The sequence below is a fragment of the Falco cherrug genome, chromosome 7 (assembly GCF_023634085.1).
Source record: "Falco cherrug isolate bFalChe1 chromosome 7, bFalChe1.pri, whole genome shotgun sequence".
Classification (NCBI taxonomy): Eukaryota; Metazoa; Chordata; class Aves; order Falconiformes; family Falconidae; genus Falco; species Falco cherrug.
In genome coordinates this window covers 60,230,182-60,254,749 of record NC_073703.1, presented here as the reverse complement: position 1 = coordinate 60,254,749, position 24,568 = coordinate 60,230,182, and the positions used below count along the sequence as shown (strand labels likewise).

Genomic DNA, 24,568 nt, shown 5'->3' with positions numbered 1-24,568 from the left:
ACCAGGAATTTAGAAAATACTATAAAAATCACACAGGAAGAAAATTTGCTCAGTGTCAAATCCTTATTCAGTTAAGCTCTAATTGCACTGTAGTTTAAGATGGAAATGACTTACAGAGCTCATCAAATTTATGTCACTGCAAGGGCTGTCACGGAAGATGTATCAGATAGTTAGATGAGAATACATTTGTTCTTAGCAAAAAGGCCAAGAAAAAATGTATCTTCTTCCTACATCCATCAGCTGAGGCAAGAACACATAACTGGTTTAGAAGATAAGGCGGTAACTAATTCAGTCATGTGGAAAGAGCTGCCATGAAATCCCTCCCACCACCCACAACATTTTTCCACCCACATTGTTTGTGCTGCCGCACAATCCCCACCTAAACTTTAAGAAACTGAAATTCATCTCTTGGCAATAGTAATGCTTTGTTATTTCAGCCCACGATTCTTTGCTTTGTTGGCAGCATAATATGTTAACGACAATGAAATCACTACAAGCCTAATTCAAGACCCTCAGATGTCCACAGCAGCAGTCACTTGAAAGGGAATCTATCCTTATTAGAGGCAAGAGGATTTTCAATCAATAACTGTCAGCTGTGCATTTTCTTAAACATGCTGTCAATGGGATTTCTCTCCTTCCTTACAGCAGTCAAATGCTTTCCATGCACACAAATGTGAGAGCCATCTAGTCACTCCATGCATCTGTTTGGATTTTAGTTTCTCCAGTGAGAATGCCAACAGGGAGGCCAACACTGACTGTGATTTTTCTGTTCTCTGCGTACACATGTAGTAGAAACTGTATTGAGACCACAAACTCATTTCACATTCTGTAGGTCACTGAACAGCTGCTGGTAATGATTTTTGCTCACTAATGACCTAGGTTATATTTGAATCAGTGCCCTAGAGGGGAAAAACTCTGTATTCCATTACTGATCCCCTGAGTAATAAAACCCCTTGATAATTTTTTTCTAGGTGGCTTTTGCAGTATTGTTATTTATTATCTTATAAAAATCGCATGCTCATCAAGCTTCAGAAAAATGTGTAATAAAAAGCTGCACGCATAAGAGGTGGTAAAATTTGCATTAAATGACCCTCAAAATGTGCCAATGCAATGGAATCAACACTATGTAACAGTCAAGAGGGTCGGAGGTAAAAGGCTTGCTACCCATTGAAAGGAAATATTCTGTCAGGAGAATAGAATTGTATAACCAAATAGATGAACAAGACATTATTTCTGGCATAGTCAAAAGGCTACATAGTAAATGAATTATTGCTTGGCTTCCAGTCGCATCCTTAGGTAATATTCCAACATACATCATTCACATACTTAAGTTAACATGACCATTTCTACTGGGGAAGTATACTTCTTCTAGTAAGATATTATGCATATCATTCGCCACGTCACGACCTCCCATGTGTTACATACATAATTCTCCTACTCCAAGGGAAGAATTAATTAAGAGAAACACCCGGGCTCTTTGGAGAAAAAAAAAAAATTACCGTGAATCTTAAAAACACAGACTTGTGTAAGAAATATAGCAAGGCGTTAAAAAGACAGAGGTAAGCACTTTGGTGTCTCCACATACCAGTGCCTGTCAAATATTAGACTCTTCCTATCTGCTGTGCTTAGCTTCAAAATCCAGTGCTGCCACAGGAAAAAGAAGAAGAAGAAAAAATCTGTTTGCTTTTTCATCCATGTACCACATGACTTTCACTTTCATCAAAACACAGCAAAAGTGTCACAGGGGAATCATTCCCTTGACTGCCTTAGCACTCCTGATCCTTGACCTCCACCGGAAATGGATTCCAGGCACACTTCTGCCTGACAAGTGAACCGTGTAAAATCTTGATGAGGTGTGTGTTTTGTTTTGTTTGATTAGCAAGCCCTAAAATCGAGGGAAAGCTTTGTCTAACAACAACAACAACAAAAAGCTCACTTTCTTCGTCTATGCTTCCCCTTTGAAAATTTACTGACCTAGAATGGCAAATGCTGCCTTCTACATAGGTAAAAAGCACATTAGTACATCAAAGTGGCATTTTAGCAAGACACAAAAGGCAACAGCTATGCATACAGACCTTGTGGCAAAGGAGGAAGGCTTAGAGCCATGACGTCATAAACCTCAGCAACTCCCGCAATGCACTGAACGGGTACGGACAGCATAATGATTCTGCTCCCTGGAGGAAAAAGCTTAGGAGCAAGAGGAAAGAAAAGATTATTTTTAGCTAAGGGAACCCTTTGTCTTACAGCATTAAAAATCCTTGAGTTGGCTTCTCACAATAGCAGCCTTGTGCAGTGCTCTACTTTTAACTCTCGGAGTGCCGTAAAATGTAACAATTACAGAGCAAAGTGCCACCTTCTGAACTTGCCTATTTGTTTTTTACTTGATGTCCTTTTGGCTTCGATTAGAATTTTGCACATATCAAAGCTTCAGATTTTAGCCATAGAATTCAAAGCTCTTGTTCTTATCCATTTCCAAGTTACACATTTTCATAAGTAACACAGACAGAAGCAATAGGAGCAATAAGCATCATTTATTAGCCTGACAGGTTTAAAATGCAATACCTGAAATTAAACTGAACGTCCATTCCCATTTAAACATTTTATCTAGTGAAACACAGATCATCCTTTTCCTCTAATGCCAAAGAAATTTGATTCTACATCCATTAATAATCCCAGATGTCAGCCACAGACAACATTTTCATCAATCATTGCATTAAAGCACTGACCAAAAGATATACCTATAAAAGAAGAAACCATACTTCCCACTACTTTAATGTCTTTAATGTGTTTTCAAGATTTTAAGCCATTTTGCTGAAGGCTACTTTTAGTAAAGTAAAGAGACAACTGCATATACATCTCAGTTGTAAAAAAAAAAATTGATTTTGTTTAGCAAAGAAAAAACAAGTCTTTAGCTGCATCCTGGACACTCCAAAGTAACATACCACGTTTTGTAGTGTTCCTAGCTGTTTGGCATACTTCGACCGGACCTCTACTACATGTGGAAAAGCCGCAACTGCCTACTCTTGCTCCATGTGCCAGGGCAGCCTGGCATAGCTCTGTTGAATGGTGTAACAGGGGCATGCCTACATCACACAGATCAAACCTGAGCTGCCTCCAAAAACATTAATTCAGAAACAAGACAAACACATCAGTGCAGTATTAGTCTGACTAACAAGCAGGGCTAATTAGTCTATATAGCAGCTTTTACTAATGGATTTCAATGAAAATGGGCTAAGTCTAATTATCTAACAGTTCTTCTGGTTAAGAGCACATACACAAAGTGTTACTATGAATTTGCTGGTCCACAGTACCTGTTCACACATTTAACCTTTCAGTCCAGCTTGTATCAGTTTCATTCCCCAACCATACCCCTAGAACAGGCCTCCTGACCAGCTGTTGGAGAAGCCATGCCAAAGACTGAAGGTGGAAGATGTGGAACTACCACAGGTGATCCTTTACATTAGGACATAGCTGGTGAACAAAAGAAACCCACCCATGTGCTACTAACGTCACACCGTAGTTGTTCTGTACATTACTGACATGTGCTTAGGGCAACCTTTTAAAAATAGAACGGAGGTGGCAATCAGAGTAACTGGTGGGGAAGGAGGAGAGAAGAATTTGGTACCCTTCCCCTGTCAAAAATCCCCCACTGTGCTGGCCCACATCATTGGGCAGCTCTTGGAAATCAGACGTACTCAGTGAACCAGCTGAAGGCACAGATTAAGATAGATTCATCCTGTACCTGCCACACACAAATGATGGCACTCCAGCACTTGCCACACACAGTGCCTCTTCGACAGCAAGTCTGCCGCATGGAAATTCAGCCTCTGCCCTCATCTCTATAGGCATTGCCATTCCAGATAGACAAACCAAACTGTTCACAGCTGAAAGCCTGGTGATGATTTTTAAGACTGCTGCAACTTTGTTTGCTAGTTGCTTCAAATGGAGAAGAAATTGAAATAATGTATAGCCATTCAAGACTTGCCTTTCAGAAAAGTGCTTCAGAATGGTCATGGTTATTTCAGGAAACAAGCGGATCCTTATATGTAGTATGCCCATCCTCTCTGTCACTAAACAACATTGAATATAACTAGTGATTATTAATAAGGCTAGGAATCCTTATCACAGGAATTAGAAATGCTAATCAATTTTTGCCAAATGTGTTCTAATTTCCTAGCACACGCAGTAGATAATGTATATTGCTTACTGACGTCTGATACAATATGTGTGCTAATTTACTGGCATCTACGGAAACCATAAGAAACCAAATATATTATACAAAAAATGTCTTAACTCAATCTTATAGTCTCATCCTTCACAGGAAAAGCATCTGAAATCCATTAATAACTTGAACTTTAGCCGTGTCTTAATGAGATACAGACTTGATCCTTTTAGTAAGCGTGGCAGCAAATTCAAATGTTTCTAAAAATACAGATATTACAATTCATTGTAACCAAACACTTTCTTGGCATTCATTTCAAACAACAATACTAATGAAGCATGATAATCCTTGATGGTACAGGATGTTTAAGCATCTAATTAATTTTAACAGGCAAAGACTAATCAAGGGTTATAAAGAAAGTGCTATAAGCTGGTCTAAGAAAGATGAACCATGCAACACCTACTTGAAAACAAATCCTACTCTGATTGCCAATAATTGGACTGTAATAGGTAGGATCTAGTTAGTGCACGTAGACAGATTTTAGAGCGGAAGTAGTTACAGTGGGGAAAGTAGTGAAAGCAACCTTTTTCCACAAAAACAAGATTTCCTCATGAAACAAGTTCAGGGATGTAAAAAAATCTCGAGTTTCTGACAAAGAAACTGCAATGACAAATAACGCAGATCAACAGAAGGCTCAAGGATTACTGCATCCAGGATTTATTTTATTTATATGTAATTCCTAGGGAAAAATCGCATAAAAACATTTATTTTGAAGTCTGGGTGCTACATGAGAATCTGGAGAAACAGTTGTTATCCCCGAGATTGGCACAGCTGATGGGAAGAACTTCACCTTGGGAAAGGATGTCTTATTATGAAGGTTAATGTACTCAGCTGGTATGTTCGGTGAAAGGACCATGTTTAACTGGACTAGAGAACTAGGTGAGTCAGTGAAAAACAAAGGATCCTTATATTTACGAAGAGATCCTGAGAAGCCAGTTAGGACAAATGGATATATTATTGAGGATCACAAAACGGGATACCTTCTGTAAAGCAGAATGCAGTAACCCTGAATGGAGCACAGCTATTAAAATGCTGTCCAGGACAGGAGGAAAAGATAAAGGTGTTTGATAGCATTCTTCATTAATGGCATGTGAGATGTAAAGAGAGAAGAAAGGGAGGCTGCAGTACAGGTCCAGAGGTGAACAGAGAGCACAGAAATTCATTCATAGGAATAATTACCAAGGTCTGTCTCATCATTGAGAAAGATTATAAAAACCCCTGTAATAACTCTACTGAAGACCTGTTTATTTCTGGATGAGACAGTGGGTTTTATAAATTTTATAACCAAATAGTTACTTTCTTTCAGTAAAAGCAAAGAAAAGAGGAACTGATCCTGAATTGAACAACTATGTTTATTCAATACATGGAATGTAAGTATATAAATATATATTTATATTAGATTATTATATAAATAAGAATATAATTCAAGAAATAGTAGTGTTTGAAATTTTCTGTTTCCATAAGGTACACATGGGAAATACTTAGTTAAACCACATGGACAAGGAATTTTATGGACTTCAATAAAGGTGACCTGGAATTTCTTTACATCAGATGGGCATGTTTCCTGTAAATTGTATATGAGTCAAAGAAAGAAAAATCTCTTACGGGATTAACATACCAGACCCAGCTACATCAACAGCAGCTATTGCTAGGCTGGAAAGGAAAGAGAGGCCTGGGAAAAATGAAGGCCAAGCTATCAGTCTCCAATATGTTGTCTGTATAGCTCAGAGAACAAAACTGACGGGATCCTTGCCAGCCAAGTAATCTGGAGGCAAACATTCATTTTCAGGGAGCTTCAAACTGAGTTTTTGCCTGGAAAGTGCCTCCCAGTGAGATTTTGCATGGGATGGATTTTCCTTCTCTGGCTCGCTCTGCTTCTGCTTTAGGTCTTGAATCCTTTTTGGCTTTTAACCCCTCTGTCACACTCTCCCTCTCTACGTATATGTTCGTAATAAGGTTTCTCTTCCTATCATGTGAAGGTTTTTTTTGTGAAGATCTGTCAGTTAATTAAACAAACACTTCTCATTCAGTAAACGTTATTACCAGCTAAACCAGGTACCCTTTCCTTTGGCTGTGACAACTATGGTTCTCTATGGCTTTTTTTTTTTGTTGGTTTTTTGGGGGTTTTTTGTTTGTTTTTTTTTTTTTTTTTTAGTTTGAGGAGTAAAAGATGTTTGCTCATCTCTTCCTGATTTTCTCTTTCAGACAACGTAGGGCTATTTAGCTCATGTGTACTATGGACTGCCTGCTTTATAGGACCTTGGAAGGTGGAATTCTGACCAAAGAGAACCGCTTTCATTGTCTGAAGTGAGTAACCCAATGTTTGGATTCTGAGGAACTCTGGTATGAATATCTCGTTACACACTGGGTCTAGGAAAGCAGACAAATAAACAAGGACCGGTTAAATCCTACTTACTGAAATGATCTCTCTGGGTATTTTGCAGTAAGATTGAAAGATGTCCACCTGGCACTCAATATACATTTGCAATGTCGATTCTCAGATGACTTCCAGTACACTGCCAATGCTGACTTTCCCATCTACCCCAACTGCAGCTATGGTGGGGGAAAGGCAATCTCTTCTCATGCAAGGGAAAATGCATTTCTTTATGAGTTTCTGAGGATTTCACATACATACTCCAAGGCCACCGACAAACAGGTAAGAAGAGTGAATAATCTGTATGATACTGAACATTAAACGACTTCTACAGAAAAAGAACAACAACCAAAATCAAACACCTTTCTCTGATCACACACCATTTTCTAACACACACATTATCCTAACTGATCTCTGTCTAAATAAATACTAAACTTGACCAGCTGGAATTAATGAGCACTTTAATAAATCATGTAAAACTATAGAAGTTTTAAAATATAAAACTGAAGTTATATTCCATATTGAAAAAAAATTAGTTTTAAAAAAAAAGACCATAAAAAAACAAAAGAGGGGATGGTGCTTTGATACGAAGATAAATTTAGAGGAAAAGTGTTGTACTTCTGAAAGCCATGCAAAAGAGATAACGCAATCATACACATACAAAAAAGAAGTTAAGATAACACTCTTTACCACGGATGATTTGTAGCATTCCCTTAACTTCTGCTCTTTTTTTCAGTTGTTACTGCTCTGAAGAATATTATCTGTACTCACAGCTGCTAGATAAGTAATACCGATATTTCAGATATCTGTTGAGATCTTGTGGTATAACAAGTTGTAAAACACACTACGAGAACACAGGAAATATTAATCCTCATGTTTCAGGATAACCACTTCCAGGGCTTGAGAAGGTCAAGACGACATTTCCTGCATAGTACATGATTGCTCTCCCGATTAGTACAAAGATTCTCACCTTAAAAAGCCCTTGTAAAGCCATAAAATAAAGGAGTGACAAAATACTCTGGCAGTACAGCAACTTTATTTTTTCCTTTTGAAAATCAGAAGCATTGGGCTTCTCAGACATTTAGCTTAATTTTCTTTTTCAGATTAAGTAAGAAGGAAATATTTTTTATTATTACCGATTAATTTTGGTAAGACTCTGGAACAGCCCTGTCTGGTTCAGAACAACTTAACCCAAAGACTGCAAACATTTTCAAAATCAAAATATTTAAAAGGCAGGAAAATATTGTAGCTGAAGCAGGATTAAGTTGACAGAAGTTTCACGTGTAAAACATATTTTTACCAGAAAAGAAAAATTGAAGAAAAGGAGAATGCTGGAGATAGGCAATGTTTGGTAAATTCTTGTTCATTCAAGGCTATTTTCACCAAGGGACAAGTGAAATTAAATTCCCACACTTGGGAAAACAAGAACCAAGCAAACCAAGGACTCAATAAGGTGTAAAGCATCATATTATTATTTTTGTGAAATAGAAGAGAAACAAGTGAGCACCTGCATATTCAAGGGAGAAGGACAGGATGTTTGAGTTCTTTTTCTGTTTCCTTGAAATATTGTCTGTGCATTCTCCATTTAAACACCATGGGCCTTTGTGAAAACCAGCACGATAACAGTAACTGTCAAACAAGGTGAGCCTAGGAGGCTCCGTTCATTAGCATTTCTAACTGACTTAGGAAGCTCAGCTGCAACATCCTGCTCAGAAATGCAAAAATCTTATCTGTATTCTGATGTAATGAACAGACATGATGCAGATGATGTTTAGAATAAAAATTCAGAGAAAGGTGAGACTGCCTTAAAGCTTGTGTTTTCTGGAGAACAGGGACTGGTTACAAAAGGCTGGCAGGCTGTAAGGTACGTGAGCTTTCAAGAAGAAAGGTTCTCTTATGGATTGATCACAGCAGTTTCTTCTGGCTGAATCAGATGCAGTCATTAGGGTTCATGTGCTTTGTTCTTGTATTTTTCAGTGTTTAACTTTTTCAGGTCTTTTAATGGCAACATCAGATGCAGTTGAATTTGATCACCGTGAATCATATTTATGATCAGGGAAGTCAGTCATCTATATTAGCTAGTCATTCTACTAGATTTTTCACTATCATCACAGCGGATGCTGTGAGCCACATTCTCCCAACATTATTCTCCCTGAGCAATTTTTCTGCAAAAAATCTTGTTGACTTCAATGGATAAGTGAATTTTATTCTCACTGGCAGGAGACCTGATTGCAATTTTTATTATAGGCACAAATTGTTCCCCAGCTTCTATGCCCTATCGTTACCCATCAACCAAAAATCTTTTACTGAGAGTGCTTTCTATTGCTGGAAATACTAGCCAATGCTTACAAGATGAAGAGGTGCTTGGGAGCACCTGTGTTCTGCTGCAGAACAGATCAGTCAGATAGGAAGGAATAAAAAGGCGGTGAAAAATGAGCATCTCCTCTAATACTTGTTTCCTTTTACAAACACGCCTCTTCCCAGCCTTGTTCCAGATGTGCAACCAATCTTGCAAATAAAGTGGCAATAGGATGAAGGATTGATTGCTTTGAGGTAATATTCACAATCTTTTCCAGGAAAGAGAAATAGTGGGACATCCAGCCTACTGCATGTTGTTTCTAAAATATGGTGCAAAGTTTTCTGCCTTTAAAATAAAATAAATTAAAAAATTAAGTAAAGGACGATTCACCACCTTCCTCTGAAACTCACTTAATTCACCTCCCTGGATTGAATATTTCTTTTATGTGACATTTTAAGCTTCCCGACTTTGCATTTCAATTGTAAATGGATGAAAAGATGTGTTCACAAGAAAGCATGAGTGGTACCACCAGATTTGGATGGAATGAAAGTAAGCTTTGTAGCCGAAGGAAAAGATGGGGGACAAAGGCAGTCAAGTTTCCTACTGAACTACATGCTCCTCCATCACCCCGCACACAAGCAGTGAAGCAGATAACCTATCTGCAAGGCTGCAGCCCAGTTACAGGAAGGTGTCCTTTCCCTCTTGCTATAAAAGGCAAATGGAAGAAAAAATATAGTTAAATGGCGAGTGAGTTACAAAGGATAACATGGAAGTGAAGAAATAACTCACAACCAAGACTCTTCTTTTTCTTCAAAACACTTAAGACATTAGAAGCACATAATCCTATTTCTTTCCCTGAATTTCAATTGTCTGCTGAAGCATTTGCATACTGCAAATCAAAAAACAACAGTGAGTGGGCTCTGGCTCAAGAGTCACCTTCTGACAAAGAAAAGCGTCAGTAAAAGACACAGCCTGATTTAAACAGCCCACTCGGGAACGTAAGCCTGACTGCAGGCCATCATTTTGCAAACAAAAATCTTTTTCATGGGCAAGGATCACCTCTTCGTAAAATAGAAGGGTGAAAACGACACCTTCCTTCTCAGTTTTTGAACTCACTCCTGTTAGTGACTATAGTCCGAAAAACCAGGATCCACCGAGTGCCAAAGGCTTTACCCAGTTGGATGATGAGAGTTCATGGGTGGCTAGTCTGCAGCAAAGGAGTTTGCCCGTGCATGCCTTCCAAGATTCAAGTCTTTGTGAACACTTTGCTCTTCTACGCCCCCTCCAGCCACACAACCGAAGAGTAGGGGAGGGAGAAAAGCAAAACTCCAGGAAGGAGCCTGAGAGAAGCTGCAATTAAAATAGGCCTGGCCAAATGCCAGCCCTGAATACCTCTAGATACAATGGGTCCTAAACCTAAATTAGGCCAACTGCCAGGCTTGGGGACACATGCACAACCATAATCTCCCAAGAACAGACAGAGACAGCAAAATGCAATTAAGTGTTCTCAGTTCACCAGTCAGTCAGAGCAATCCTCAAGCACAGCGACACTTGCCAAACATTTTCCACATACAACATGAATAACAAAAAAAGTAAAAGATTTGGTTTGATTCCTATCACTTTGGAGAAAAAGAAAGAGAATCTGAGATCTGGGAAAAGAAATATTAAAGCACATGTATGGACAGGGCTAGGAAAAAAAGATTTCGAAGTTATTTTTTGACAAGGACACATGCCTACACATGAATGCCATTGATTTACCTTTCAGTAACAAGGACAGTTGCAAAAATGTTGGCGAAGAGGCAAGAAATTAAATAAGAAAACTGCATAGCAATATACTTTGGCTACAATTTATGTTTGTTGCATTCTCAGCTTGTACAAGACAGACTTCCAGTAATCCCCTCTGACACTACTACCGTGATCCAACTTATTCCCCTCATTAGGCTCAGTTATTCACCATCTGTCTCTGCAAAAAAAATTGTCTGAATATTAGTTCTTCCTCGTAATGTGGAAGCAATAATGAAATACGGTACAGGAAAAGCAAGCTGGAACTAGGATACCTCTCAGTCCAAACAAGAAAGAGCTGGAATCCATACTAAGGCTGCTGGAGTTCAAGTTCTGCCACAGCCTTGTACTGGGAGCCAACTGCAGGGACTGCCAGAAAGGGAGAAAGCATTAAATCACAGCCAGCACTACTTAGGGTCAAGAGTCAGAAGAAAAGAGTTTTAGTTATGAATAATGCCACTGCAAAGAAAACAAACCCCACAAACATACATGCAACACCCAAAAGCATTCCAGGTAAGAAGGACCATGAGGTCATGCCTCGCAGGCTACTGCAGCACAGCGCTCTTGCTCTTTCTCGTTAAGCAGAGCCAGGATGCAGTCTCAAGTCCTAAGCATCCTCCCCCCACCTCATCCCCCTTCCCACACCATAAAAAAGGCCAGAACTGGTTGAAAGCAATGGTAGTGGCTTACCTGGACGTACATCAGCAGGAGCCTGCTGTCCGCGAAGCATGCTGCAAAAAGATGTGCAGCTGGCTGCAGGGGCACACAAAGCAGGGCTGTGGTGCTGGGGCAGGGGACAGAACCACTGGGCACTTGCAGGATGGCAGCTGCAGCCCAAGAAGGGGCAAGCAGCACGGCAGGTCAGTAAGGCAGCAGTACCCGCAGCGTGGGCTCAAAGGAGAAAGGAGCTGGAACACCCGCCTGTGCCTGCTGGCTGCTCAGCTGCCTGCAGCGGGGCTGGGCGAGGGTGGCTGGGATCAAGGATACCGGTCAGAGCACAAGCCCCGACTCTGGCAGGTGCAGGTCACTCTACAGGTAAAAACTATGGATAGTTTTAGTGGACTTCATTCCCCTACAAACTCTAAAGACAGGGATACAAATACTTCAAATGATCCCTAACTCCCAGCTGTTAAGCTGAAAAATCTGGCCTAACTAGCCAAGCTTTGCCCTGATTTCAAAATCAGCTTTGCCCTGGTACTTACTTGTTCCAGTTCTAATAACTGAATCACCTTTTTTCTTTCTTCTGTACACAACATTTATGGAAACCCTCACAAATAAACCTCAGGATATTGAATCTCACCATCTAGTAGCTGAAAAACTAAATGGTATGCACAATTGCTTCATTACTGTTCACTAGCATTTCTAGGAAGTCAGAGATACCAAGAGAAAGAAAGAAATATCCAACAATTTCTGTGCACCCCTTCTCCCATCCAGCCAAAGAGAGAATCACAAGGTATTCATTGTCTGGGTTTTTTTTTTTTTTCTTTTATGATTGACAGAAGTGAAGCAAGTCTCCCAAAGGAGCATATAAATAATGTAAATAACACGCGCAGTGGCTGCCGGTACCCAGCCAAATTCACCCCTGCTATAATTCTGCTTGCCTCTGTAGCATTCCGTCTCCAAAACAGATAAACCAAATGCCTAACCGAGAATAAAGAAAGAATAAAAAACATCAGTAACCCTCTCCAGTAACAGTTATAACATGTCTTGATATAGATTTAAAATCTAAGCTGTGTTTTCAGAAAGGTTATAAAGAAATTATGTGCTGAACTGCTCTGCGTTCTTTGGATGCAAAACAGTACATATATTCTTAAGTCATTGTTAACTACCACAACTTGCATACCATTACTTTGAACACAGCCAATCCAAAGTACATGTAAAAGATGTTATAGGAGTATTTTAAATCAGGGCACCAAGCCAGAGAATATTAAAGTATATTAGCTGCCTTCCTGTCTCTAGAGGTTTTAATATGACGAATGCTTGAACTCCTGTTAGCCTTGTTGCAAGAGTTACGATGTAGAAACTGTTCATCTGAGCACAACCAGTCCATTGTAAACCCAAGCAAAATTGATACTACCCTCCAGTGAAAACTAAGAATTGTTTCTTCTGCTTTTTTTGTGTTGTTGTTTCTTTCTTGCAAAAAAACCATTTGATTTAAAATTTTCATTTCAGCACTACAAAGAAGTTAAAAGGTCTTGGTTTGCCTGCTGATTTAGAAGGCTACATCAAAAGGGCTTTTTATTTTGGTTTGGTCTTATATCATTAGGGAGTTAAGGCATTCTTTTTCTTGTAAATAGTCTAGAGAACTAAAGAACTAAATATCTGCACAAATTAATTTGGAAGCTAACATAATTTTCTTTACTTTAAGGAAAACATGGTTTACTAAGGCAGCCCAAGGAAAACCTATGCTATTTATTTTTTCCTTTGAACATCATACCAGCTACAATCTAAAATAAACCTGTGTTGGGGGAGAGAAAAATATATAGTTTTGTCTATCAAAGTCAAAGCGCAAAGTACAAACATCATTAAACTTTTCAAAACCTTTGTCAGAGGTATGAATGTTCTCTTTGAGGGGAAAACCAAAACAAAAAACGAAAAATTACTTCTGTTTAAATTCCTTCTATGGGATTTTTCTAAGTCTTTTAAAGCTCCTTCCTAATCCACAGCTATAGAGGCATTTCAAGCAACAGAACTAAGGGACTAAATGTTTTGTGGTTTATTCTACATATGGAATGATTTACTTAACAACCAAATTGCTTGTGATATTAAGAAATTATTGAATGGTTTCTAAGCATGATCTTAGGTGTCAAGAAACATTCTTTTCCCGTGGAAAAATACTGCAACACATAATATACTCCACTGCTGCATGTCTTACAAAGTTAGTCAGATTTAAGTGTCATTCCTGAACTTGAATTAGCTGTGCAATACAAATTAACATGGCAGTCCTTAGCCATGTTATCTACGGAACGAGCTGACTTTCAGAAAATTCCAAAGAATGCATAAGCCACTGAACCAGTCACTGCTAATGGTGATGTTTCTTAAGGCTTTTTGGGGGGAGCAGCATTCTTCTCACTTTGACCCATCCACACCACCCTGTGAACTCCATTAGAAATCATCTTTGCTGATTCTGCAGCTCAGTAAGATCTTACCTGGGTCTCACTTGCTGCATTATTATTTGTGTCGTGTACTGCTTCAATGTGTTCAAGTCTACTCTATCATTGCTCAAGCTCTTCACGTGTGTGTGTGTGTGTGTGTGTGTTTAAAATTCAAAAAAGGATCACGAGTAACAATCACTTTTTAAAAGTGCAGTGACACAGCTAAACATGGACCTCATGCACATATGGTAAAAGCCTGCAATTTTGTACAAAACACTGTAAAAAGTTAAATCTAGCACAGATAAAAATCACTAAGGACTTCAGTGTGAATTTTAACCCAGCAAACTCTACAGAATTTACTCCTTTTGAAAATCTTATTAAATACTAGATGAAGCAGAAGTGATTTTATAGAATTCATAGAACCTGCTTTACAAGTAAAAAGAACATGTACTATTTATCTGCATGTGAAAGTAATTAAAATTCAAAGCATTGACATGAATAGTAAGAATAACAAGAACTTTAATGGGTCTCTGTGGAGCATAGGCTAAGCTGGTTTGTTTGGCTAAAATCTCTTTCATAAATATAACTGCAGTGGAATTGCGCACACAAGAACAATAAAGCAGAGTAACCGCCTGAAAAAGAGAACGAAATAAAGGTGAACAAAGCAAAAAGTATGAATAAATGTAAATCTAGTGTACCAAATATAAGTGAGAATTAAGGATGACTGTATCAGCATGTAGTGAGAGGGGCAGCTAAAGAAGCATTGCTGTCTCTCAGCCACTGTCTTTATCTCCTGCCTGTTTCATGTAACAAAACCTAGACAAAAGCTGTAAAAGTAAATTCGGAATAAATATCAGAGGCACACCGCAACGTTGTACTGAAACAGCAGCATATACAAACCGCTTTTTCCAGATGACAACTGAACAGACAGTGAAAAGAAGTTTCCCTGCAGTCCACCTCTCCTGATGCTGTACACAGACCTGAGCTGGCTGCTTGTTAGGCAACTAGTTTGCATCAAAGCAAGCAGCCTTCCCTCAGAGGAGTATCTTTTAACAACCTCTTAAGTCTTTTAAGTGCCAATTTTCCAAATATGCTCCAAGGACACAAAAGAAGTCAGTCACTCCAATCCCTGCTTTAACTGAAGGATTTGATTAACCATCCAGAACGTATTACCGTGGGACACATGACAAGCTTACATCTCTCTATCTCCACTGCATGGATTTTCAAACTGTTTGTGAAACAGCTCCCAAAGGGCTATATTACAGTACAGTTTTAAAGTGCATGGAAATGAGTGATAGATCTCTGTAAAATGTTACATTTCAACCTAAAACATAAGCCCCTGGATCACTAACAACCTGGACACAGACCGAGCAGGGCAGGAAACTCAGAGAAGTTACTGCAAAAGTTGTCCCAGCGTAAGCCTTTCCTGCTTATTTCCAGAGGCCTGAGAATACCCTTTGTTAATCAGGCTAGATCCACAGTTGGCTCTCAAAGCACCTATTTTTCGGCACTTCACGGTCTGGTACAACACACAGCCTTTAATTGGGACTTAGACTTCCATTATGATGTGTGGAAAGATTTGATAACTAAAGGTCGATCTACAAAAAACACAGTCTTGGTGGAAGTATGGACCAAACCGAGGGGTTGTGTCTGTGTGGAAATCATGCTCTTGGGCCTGCTCCTAGGACTTGGTGTTTCCTACAACACTTGCCCATAAAACCAGGGGGCCAAGTGGTGGCTTTTTGGTTTCATCCTATAGTTAAATAGCTGCAGCATACCACTTGAGACACAGAAGAGTTATGTCCAGATCCACTCTCCTCTTGAGACATTTTAAAATTGTTTATCTTACCTCCAGTGACAATGCAGGCTGCTTTAATTGCTTTTTTTAAAAACAGGGCTTTGAATCTTTGCTTCAATTATCATTTACATACATAACATTCAGTTGAGCACGGACAGAAAGGAAAAGTGGCAGTGACTTGGTATTATTTTAAAAAATGTTAATTATTTTAACCTGTTGTTGTCAGACAAAATACTCAAATTATTTCAACATGTAGTAAATGTGTATGTGTACACGCAAAGCCGCAGTAACAACTGCAACAACAAAACAAACCCCAATGATATTCATTTCAGTTATCTTTGGTGAATTGCACTGATGCAACACTGGAAATCTTCTAAATGGAAATAATGTGCTCACACACATCAGTTTATACTTCTTGCTATAAACAGCTTTTTTTGCAATATTTACTTTCATCAGCAACAGCCTGTCTACTCACATTTTTGAATCACAGCAGATTCCTGCAGTATAAGAGCCTTAAAAATAATAAAACAAATGGCTTTCTGATTCAAGAGATTAGCCTCTAGCACACATAACCATTATTCTAGCTCTAATACAATTCACATCTGGTTAAAAGAGATGTAATGTGCAGAGATGTGAAGAGAGGGTCTGTCTATCATGCAGACCTGATGCATTAAGTCTTTATTTTTCCTGCTCATAGATATTTGCTGTGCTCTAAGGTTCAATGGAGAACATGAATTGGAGGTCTCACAGCTCTCCCCTCTCCTTTTTTTCTTACCTTAGAGATCAAGCCTACTGTATGAAACATCGGGGCAGGGGGAGGGGGGGGAATAATTTCTAAAACTATCCCATGGTGAAGAATATTATTTCTTAGGTATTCTATTAAACAGGGATAGTCAGTGTTTACAGCAGGGTCATGACTCAACACAGAGATAATTTAGTGAAGTATTTGCCTTAGCTGCATTGCTGACAAAATAAAGTAACAGTAAGCAATGGCAAGTTGACATTTGTTTTCATAAAGTTAATTATTTAAAGTAGCAGTAATGAGTCTCTCACAGTGATAGAGAAAGAGAAAAGCTGCTTTCTTTACAGCACAAACTTGAAGAACCATAGGCACAGTAAGGACACCTCAAGATAACAGCCAGCACAGAAGTACGTATGAATACCATGAGTCCTGTTTTATGTCCTAACCACTACATACACTCATTTTCTGACCATGAACAGACTCAAGTAAAGACTTTTTTAGATGACAGAGAGGAGGAACTCACTTAGAAATATGAAAATATTTAATTCTCTGGGTTTTCTCACATTCAAAAATAATGTTTGGAAGAAATCCCAGGCTGAGTTGTATGTGTGTTTTTAAGGCAAGCAATCTTCGGGAGAAGATAAATCCGGATTAAGTCCCATGCAGGTTCAGGAGAAACATAAAAAGGATACCACACTGAGAGCTGAATTCTTTTTGCCTGGGGGCACTTCTCTTTGCCTGAGGGATTACACTTTGCCTAGTTATGTTAATTGAAAGAAAAAGTTAATAAAGAGTGAGCAAGACTTTACTTTCTGTAAAACTTCTAGATAGTCTAGAAGAGCTAGATGGGAACCTCACAAAAGCATAAAAACCTCAACTGAAAAAAAATGAAGCTATACTGAAAACTAATTAAATATGAGAATCAAAGAAGTGAAGCCCCCACCAAAATTACTCGGAAGTTTCCATGTAGTAATGACACATCATCCAGTGTTTTATTGGGTTTGCTGCTGGTGGAAGGAGAAATGGACACAGCTGCTCAGTAGGCTCTACAGCAAGTGGCCATACTGGGAGACAGAGTTGATTGACAGCAAATCTGAGATGATGCCATGTGTAACGTTTTGTTGTTGTTGTACAAGTGAGTATCACAGATGAGAATACCTTGGATGAGATATCAGTAAAACATTCAATACAGTTATTCCAGAGTCTTTAATTGAAGGCTGGTCCAGCTGCATAAGTCAACGCAAATGAAAACTGGCTGCGCGGTCATACACAAAGGATAACAGTAAATGACATAACATAAAGCTGAAATTTTTATCACAACAGCACATCCCAGAGACTCATACTAGCCCCTTGCTGCTTAACAGCTCTACTGATTGACTGAAAGGAGTATGCCAAGAAGAGAACAGCATGTTGGTCAAGTTCTTAGTTAATAATACATCTCATGAAGATCGCTGTAACTGAGAGAACAGATTCAGGAAGTTTTCAGTATTGGCTGAATAGAGATTTTTTTTAGCTAGGAAAAATACAAGCTAATCCATCTGTGAGAAAAGAAACTGAAACACAGCGATAGAATACGAGTGAACATTCAGTGGAGCATTGTGGCCACAGGAGATCCAGAGGAAAGTGAGGAAAGGAGCAGAGGTGTGCAAACTCTGCAGGGGTCAGGTCTCCAGAGGCATACTTGCAGCACTCGGCCAGCTTGCTCACAGGGGCTGGCAGCATGCCAGCTCCCAGATGTTCATCTGGAGATTGGAGTGATGATATTGAACCTCCGAGGGAAGACATCCTGTCCTCCTTCCTTTCACAACTTAGGCACTTGAGGCTATGTGACCTCCCGGCCTTTAGTTGTCTATAATGAACTTGTCTGCTGTCTTACGGCACGTCGCTCTGCTGGAGCATTGACTCAGGTGTATCCTGTCCCCTAGCAAATATTTTGTGGCTGGAGGCCTGCAGCCAATACAAACCATCACCTCAAAAGAGTGACAGTTGAGTGTTGGAGAAAGAGGGAACACGTATGATGTTACTCAACAACTTCTTTGTGCAAAAGGTCCACAAGAGTGATTTGCTGTCCAAGTTGCTGATCAGCATGGTTGAGCAGAACCACCACTTGGTACTTGATCCCTTCCCCAGAAAAGAAAGGATAGAAAGGACGAAGGTATTCAGACTGAAAATGTAACATAAGGCTCACTCCTATGTCTAATTCAGCTTGAGGAGACCTGAAGCTGTGGGTAGCAAATGCTTTCAGTGATGAACATCAAGATCACAAATATGGTTGAGACAAGGAACGTGAAAACTGGCCAAAGCATGTTAAACAGAAAAGTGATTTTTCTAATGGTTCAAGCAGTTTTGTTTTGTTTTTCATTAATAAATTAATTTTAAAAGGAGTAAAATCCCATTGATCAAGCAATTAGGTATGCATTTGCAAAATTAATTAACATTTTACCTTGAAAACATTATTACAGAAAGCACGTGTAGTGAAATATTTTACAAATCTCATCGCTCCCCTGAAAGCATTATGGCATTTCACAGAGAAGAGAAAGTTGGAAGAAAAGATAAATCACTTCCTATCTTTCAACAGGAATGTTTGGGGGTTTGTTTTTTCCTTGCCTAGTTATGTGCCTTCTTTTTTGCCTGCTTCATTATTAAAAAGAAACTCATTCACCGAGCCCTGAAGCCCAGCCATGACTCCCAGCTGAAGGCAGCTTGCAGTTCATAGGCAGTACCGGGTCTATGGCTGGAAACCCCAGCACACGTGGCACCGTAGCAAGTCTTACACAGAGCACATCAACACATGCCAACCCAAGACAACTTTGCTGCTGAGGCCCAGCCGTGGGCCGCTGCTCAGAATAAAATAACCACTTGCAGGCCAAATGAATTCTACTATGTCCAGCTAGCTAGTCATCAGATCGCCCAAAACACTGAAATGGTGATGAAGGAAGCTTACCTAAACCATGTTCACAGCAAGGCCTTTGCTAGCCAGAATAATTCATGTGCCACTGTTATATATATTATTTTTGAGTCTATTCAAACAGCGCAATGTAAGCAAATAGCCTGAGTGCACTGGTGACCTTCCCCTTAAGCTCCAGACTCAAAGACACGTGATCTTTGATAAGGTGATCAGTACCCTAGTAAACCCCCCTCTTGGTTCCCAGACACACCTTAATAAAGTTCCAGTTGAATACTGATAACATACTTGGGGTAGAAAGAAGACAAACTCATCTTATGTTAGTATCTCAACAGTACACAAATGTGCTAGATGGCGAAAAATAAAATCGATTTATATATTCTTTATTGTGTACGTACTAGTGCTTGCTGCAGTGGCTTTGCAATCAATTTATCCTAGGTTATCCCACGCTTTTGTCAATAAAACCTCACATTCACACCACAATGGATTGCATTTCTGAAATAATATACAGTGCATTCTATATCGTGTCAGGTGTGCATACTTGTATCTATAAATATGTTAGCATTACAGGAATACGCTTCCTAATAGGATATTTTTCTTAAAGCAATCCTTTCATGTTATTACCTTTTACAGGTGTACCATAAGTTGTTTGCTTTGTCATTTAAGAAACTGCTGCTTCAATATTTTAGAATGCATTGTCAACACTAAAGGCTGAAGGGAGTGATATTGATACCACACTCCAAAACCAGCGTAACTTGATTAATGGCCTCTATTGTAATAAGAAGTCACACTGCAGCACTATGGATTTACCTTCCTATGAGTGTAAAGAAAGTGAGAAGAATGAGAGGACAGCTATGTGTTTTAAAAGCCAAATCAGACACTGGCCTTCAGACAGTGGTATTTACGTCACAAATTTAAGGTTTGGGTTTATGTTTTTTGTTGGGCTTTTTGTTGCTTTTATCTAGCCCTGGAACTGATCAAGGAAGCCATAAATTTAAGTCAACAAACCTTATGAAAACATGACATTAAATCTTAAATTAACATGTACTAAATGAGATCTTTATTATGGGATTCAGTGCCAAAGATATTTGTATTTTTTTATACAACATCACATACATCTTTGCAGACAAAGCTAAAAATGCTGCAAGAGAAATCCTCATTCCTTTCAATTTTAGAATAAGGAGTTATTAAATGTTAATTAGGTACTCTGAAAAGTGGGAAATATCTTAACAGTTTGGATACATTGAAGTAATTCAGAGGTGAAGAATCCAACTTGCATCACCTAACTGTATTTCTCTCTTGAATGTTAGAAGCATTCACTAAAGAACAAATGGTAATTCTAGAATCCTCACTGAACAAAGCAATTCTAATATTTTTATGAAACAACCAGCCATGGTAATTGAAGAAAACAGCACATCTGCATTAACTATACATGCTTTAAGAAGACACATCTCCTATTCCTCACCACTCAATTCAGTAACCATTTTGAATGCTGCCTCTGCTTTTATCCAAGGCTCACCGTGTCTTTTGTGTTTTCTCTATCATCCTTCTCAATGACAGCATTGGATCACAGCGCTGTAGCACGGTTTAATAGCTAGTATTTCAGGAGCAACTAATAATAAAACCACTCGCCTCTCGACTTTGAAAGGCAGAACTGCAGAACGCCTCACCTCGCATCTTCTCCCCATCACTCACATGCTTATTGAGGAGATGCCCGTAACCCAACAGCTCACACCACAGTGCATCAAGTGGACAGAAACACACACTGAACAGTGCAATAGAAGAACCTGCATCTCGTAAGCTTCAGCTAAAACCAAGTCCCCCTGTTTGTTACCATTTTGAAGGCACACACTGATAACAAAATTCAGGGCTTACAGTATATTGGCTTAGAGGCTTATCAGCCTTACATTTACAAGATAGAAGAGATATTACAGTGGTGTAATTCATTGCAGTGGTCAGGACTGTGCCCAGTTGGACGACCAATGTACTTAAAAGAAAGGCAACAAAAATACTACAAGGTTTATAATCACAAACGGTAAAAAAGCTTAAAGGAATGTGTTACTTTGACAAAGACAGCTGTGGAAAGCAGTGAGAGAGGAATGGGACATAGCAGCCTTCCAGCATCTAAAGATCACCATAAAGGTGACAGTGATAAATATTCACCACGTGCACTTGCAATAGAACTAGAAGAAGTCAGTTTATCTTGCAGTAAAGAAGATTTAGTTTGGCTAGCAAGAGAATCTTTCTTCCCATAAGGATACTGAATCACTGAAATAAGACATGGAGAAAGCTGTGGAATTATTTCACAGGTTTAGAAGAAAAGCATAGATTAATTTCATCAGAGATACAAGAATGATTAAGACCTATATTTGTATACCCAAAGATACTTGGTTTTATAATATATCTCTTGTGAGTCAAGAGTTGTTGTGTCTCAATACTTGCGTAAGTTTTAAAACCTAATGAGCATTTGTACTTATTAAACCAGCACAATTTAAATACAGATTAGTTAAAAAAAAAAACACCACTTGCTCACCTTGAGCTAGAACCTTTATGTTAATACATGCAGCCATTCCCCTGTCTATGAAGTAGCTTATTTCTCCATCTTGTAGCGCATCTTCACCTTCTTTAAAAGCTAAATTCTTCCCCCTTTAAAGACCTTTGCCTTAACTCTAGTTCTTATCCATTTCCATATTTTGTTCACTATTTTGAGGCCTTTTCTTTATTATTCTCATCAATATTCTATAACTCTCCCCCCGCACGCTCCCCCCATCCCCTGGCCCTGACCATACATTTCTTAAACAACCTGTGCAGTCTCCACAACTTCCAGCATCTTGTTCACAGAAAACACTATATGGCCATAAAGGTCTATCACCTAGCAAGGGAAGAGAGAAAGAAAGTAGGGTGTTACATAAGGAAAAAAGTGAAAGCATTTCCACAGGATCAGAAAAAATAATAATAATAAATAAAGAACTGGGTGGGTGGGGTGGCAGAATTATTTTCTGCTCAGTGAGTAGGTGCACGTGAAGATCTCATGCATGTATTTGAACTTCTTTCTTCCATTTTGCCATTCAGTTATTCTGAAAGCTTGTTTACACAATTCTTTATCTCCTACATCAATTAATCAGAAGGATCAGGGAAAGCGTGCAGTTCAGAAACAGAAGTGCGTTCCTTTAAGCCTTTTGAGGAAAAGGACAAATACTGACATTTCTGATGTGAAACGAGGATAATTTTCTAAACTCTCTCTCAGCAGTATTTAAAGAGGGCAGTACACAGTCACATACCACAGGTTTTCAAAGACACACCTGGTGATGAAAGGCCAACCTTTGAGCCTCTACCCTGCCGAGAAACAAGGCACAAGGGACCAGCTACCCACAGCACACCTGCAGGAATGCTGCAGCTGGAGCTCTTCCACAGACACAGAACAGGGGCCAATTCCCAATACAGAAACTCCCAGATTGTTCTGAAATCCACAGAGGTAAAAATCACTCACCTTCAATTTCTCCTCTGCTTCTTAAATACCAGATACAGGGATAAAGCATGGATGCTCCTCAGGAAGCAGACATAGACCAAAATTTCACACACTTAGAGCAAATTTAGGTTTAGTTTCCAATACAAGGTGGAAAACTCAACAGGTTATGCCATATGTAGCTGAATCTGAGACATTTGGGGACATAGTAATAATAGTTTAACAAGTAAACAGCAGTGCCCGAGAGCCATGCTCATAACTCTCCGCATGTACATGCACATATGTGAGAGACTTCCACCAATCAAGTAGAATCTGCCTGCTGGGGACTTCACATGTAAATGAAAACTGCAATTCCTTCCTTGCTAACTGAACCTTCACTGAAGCAGGCAGCACAACATTTCCACCTCAAGTTAATTTCTACTTCACTTTTAGGTGAAGAAGCACTTTATTAACACAGGACTCGATCTAACTTTATCAGATAGACTCCAACCAAAGACTGTTTTCTGACAACATTCACTAAAACTTCTAAATTGAGCTAATGTTGCCTTTGAGTTAATATGGTTTTGTACATGTGTAAACAACTACTCTTTTTTAAAAGAAACTGGGTACAGGGCAGAAATGAGAATATAACGAATGTAGGAATATGGGTCTGCTACGGAGTTTTGAGAGACAGGGTAGAAAATATAAGTCTAGCATTTATACTTGGCCAGATTACGGCACAAGACTATAAAACAGGCTATATAAGAGTCATTCTTGTAGTCAAATTTCCAGGAAGGAAAAATGAAGACATGATTTTATCTGCTTTACCCATTGCTTCACTCTTTAGAAAGTTACATATATACAGAACCGGCTTCTCTTCCCTTTGCACATGGGTGCTCCAGATGTTGCAGTAGAAAAAAACTTCCACCAGTCCAGGCAAAAAAAAGAATACCCTAGTTTTTCTTCAGTAAGGAAGAACATCAGCTGTCTCCTTTTTATATCGTAAGAAATCTGAATCCCTTTTACTCACCGTCAGAAGACGGAATAATCCAGGGCTGTCTATAGGCAGGTACCTCCACACATTAGTTTCTTTTGAAACTAATGACTGCAATTGCAGTAGTTTAAAAATGGCATTAATATACCTGCAAATAAAATATACTTATACAAAGCTGTAAGAAAGAATCTGCTTGCTAGTCAGAAAAATGTGATGCCACTAGGAAAACTAAAAACAAAAACTTATTTTCTTCAATGGTATTTCCACAGTGTTACTTAGCTAATCCTAATACTTTCTTTGAAGAGTAAATTCCACCCCACCACCACCCCCAAAATGTTTCCCATTCAACAATAAAATGCTTATTAACATTTTTTTGCCCTCCTTTTTATAAAAAAAGAAAAAAACACCCCATCAATGAACCCCCCAAAACCCTACAAAAACTGTTGAGCTTGTGGTTTTGTATATCTATACATACATATATATATATGTACCATGTATACCCCTGAGAACTTTGCCAGGGTGGGAAACTCTTACCCTACATGAAACTAGAAAAGGCTCCCTGTAAGCAGGCATTGGTTTTACAGCACTCGGTTCTTATGTTGAAAGGGGAAAGGCTGGTGCAAACTGTCTCCAGCACCTCCTCAAGTCTCCCCATCAAGCACACAACTAGATAGCTGTCCAGAGCATTGCGGCACTGGGGATGGAGCCTGCTGGAACATGTCCTCGTGTATAAAGATGCAACAGAAGCCACTGAAAACACTAGAAGGGAAAAAACACCCAGCGTAAGTTTTCCTTCAATTCAGTTAAAAACTGCTAAGTTCTAAACATTCCCACTCTATCTTAGCATCCTACCGATGAGCTAAACTAGTCACACATCCTATTTGCTTACATTTAGCACTTTTTCTGGTGGTT

The 24,568-nt window shown here is 39.0% G+C and overlaps 1 long non-coding RNA gene across 1 annotated transcript in view; it reads left to right on the top strand.

The window, feature by feature from the left end:
* LOC114017257 (uncharacterized) overlaps positions 1–7,750 on the top strand; it is a 58,622-nt gene extending 50,872 nt beyond the window's left edge. Inside the window, exons 4-6 of the long non-coding RNA XR_003562195.2 lie at positions 6,428–6,529; positions 6,667–6,878; positions 7,333–7,750. This is a non-coding gene — a long non-coding RNA (uncharacterized LOC114017257). The remainder of the gene's footprint in view (positions 1–6,427; positions 6,530–6,666; positions 6,879–7,332) is intronic.
* Positions 7,751–24,568: the final 16,818 nt, after the last annotated feature.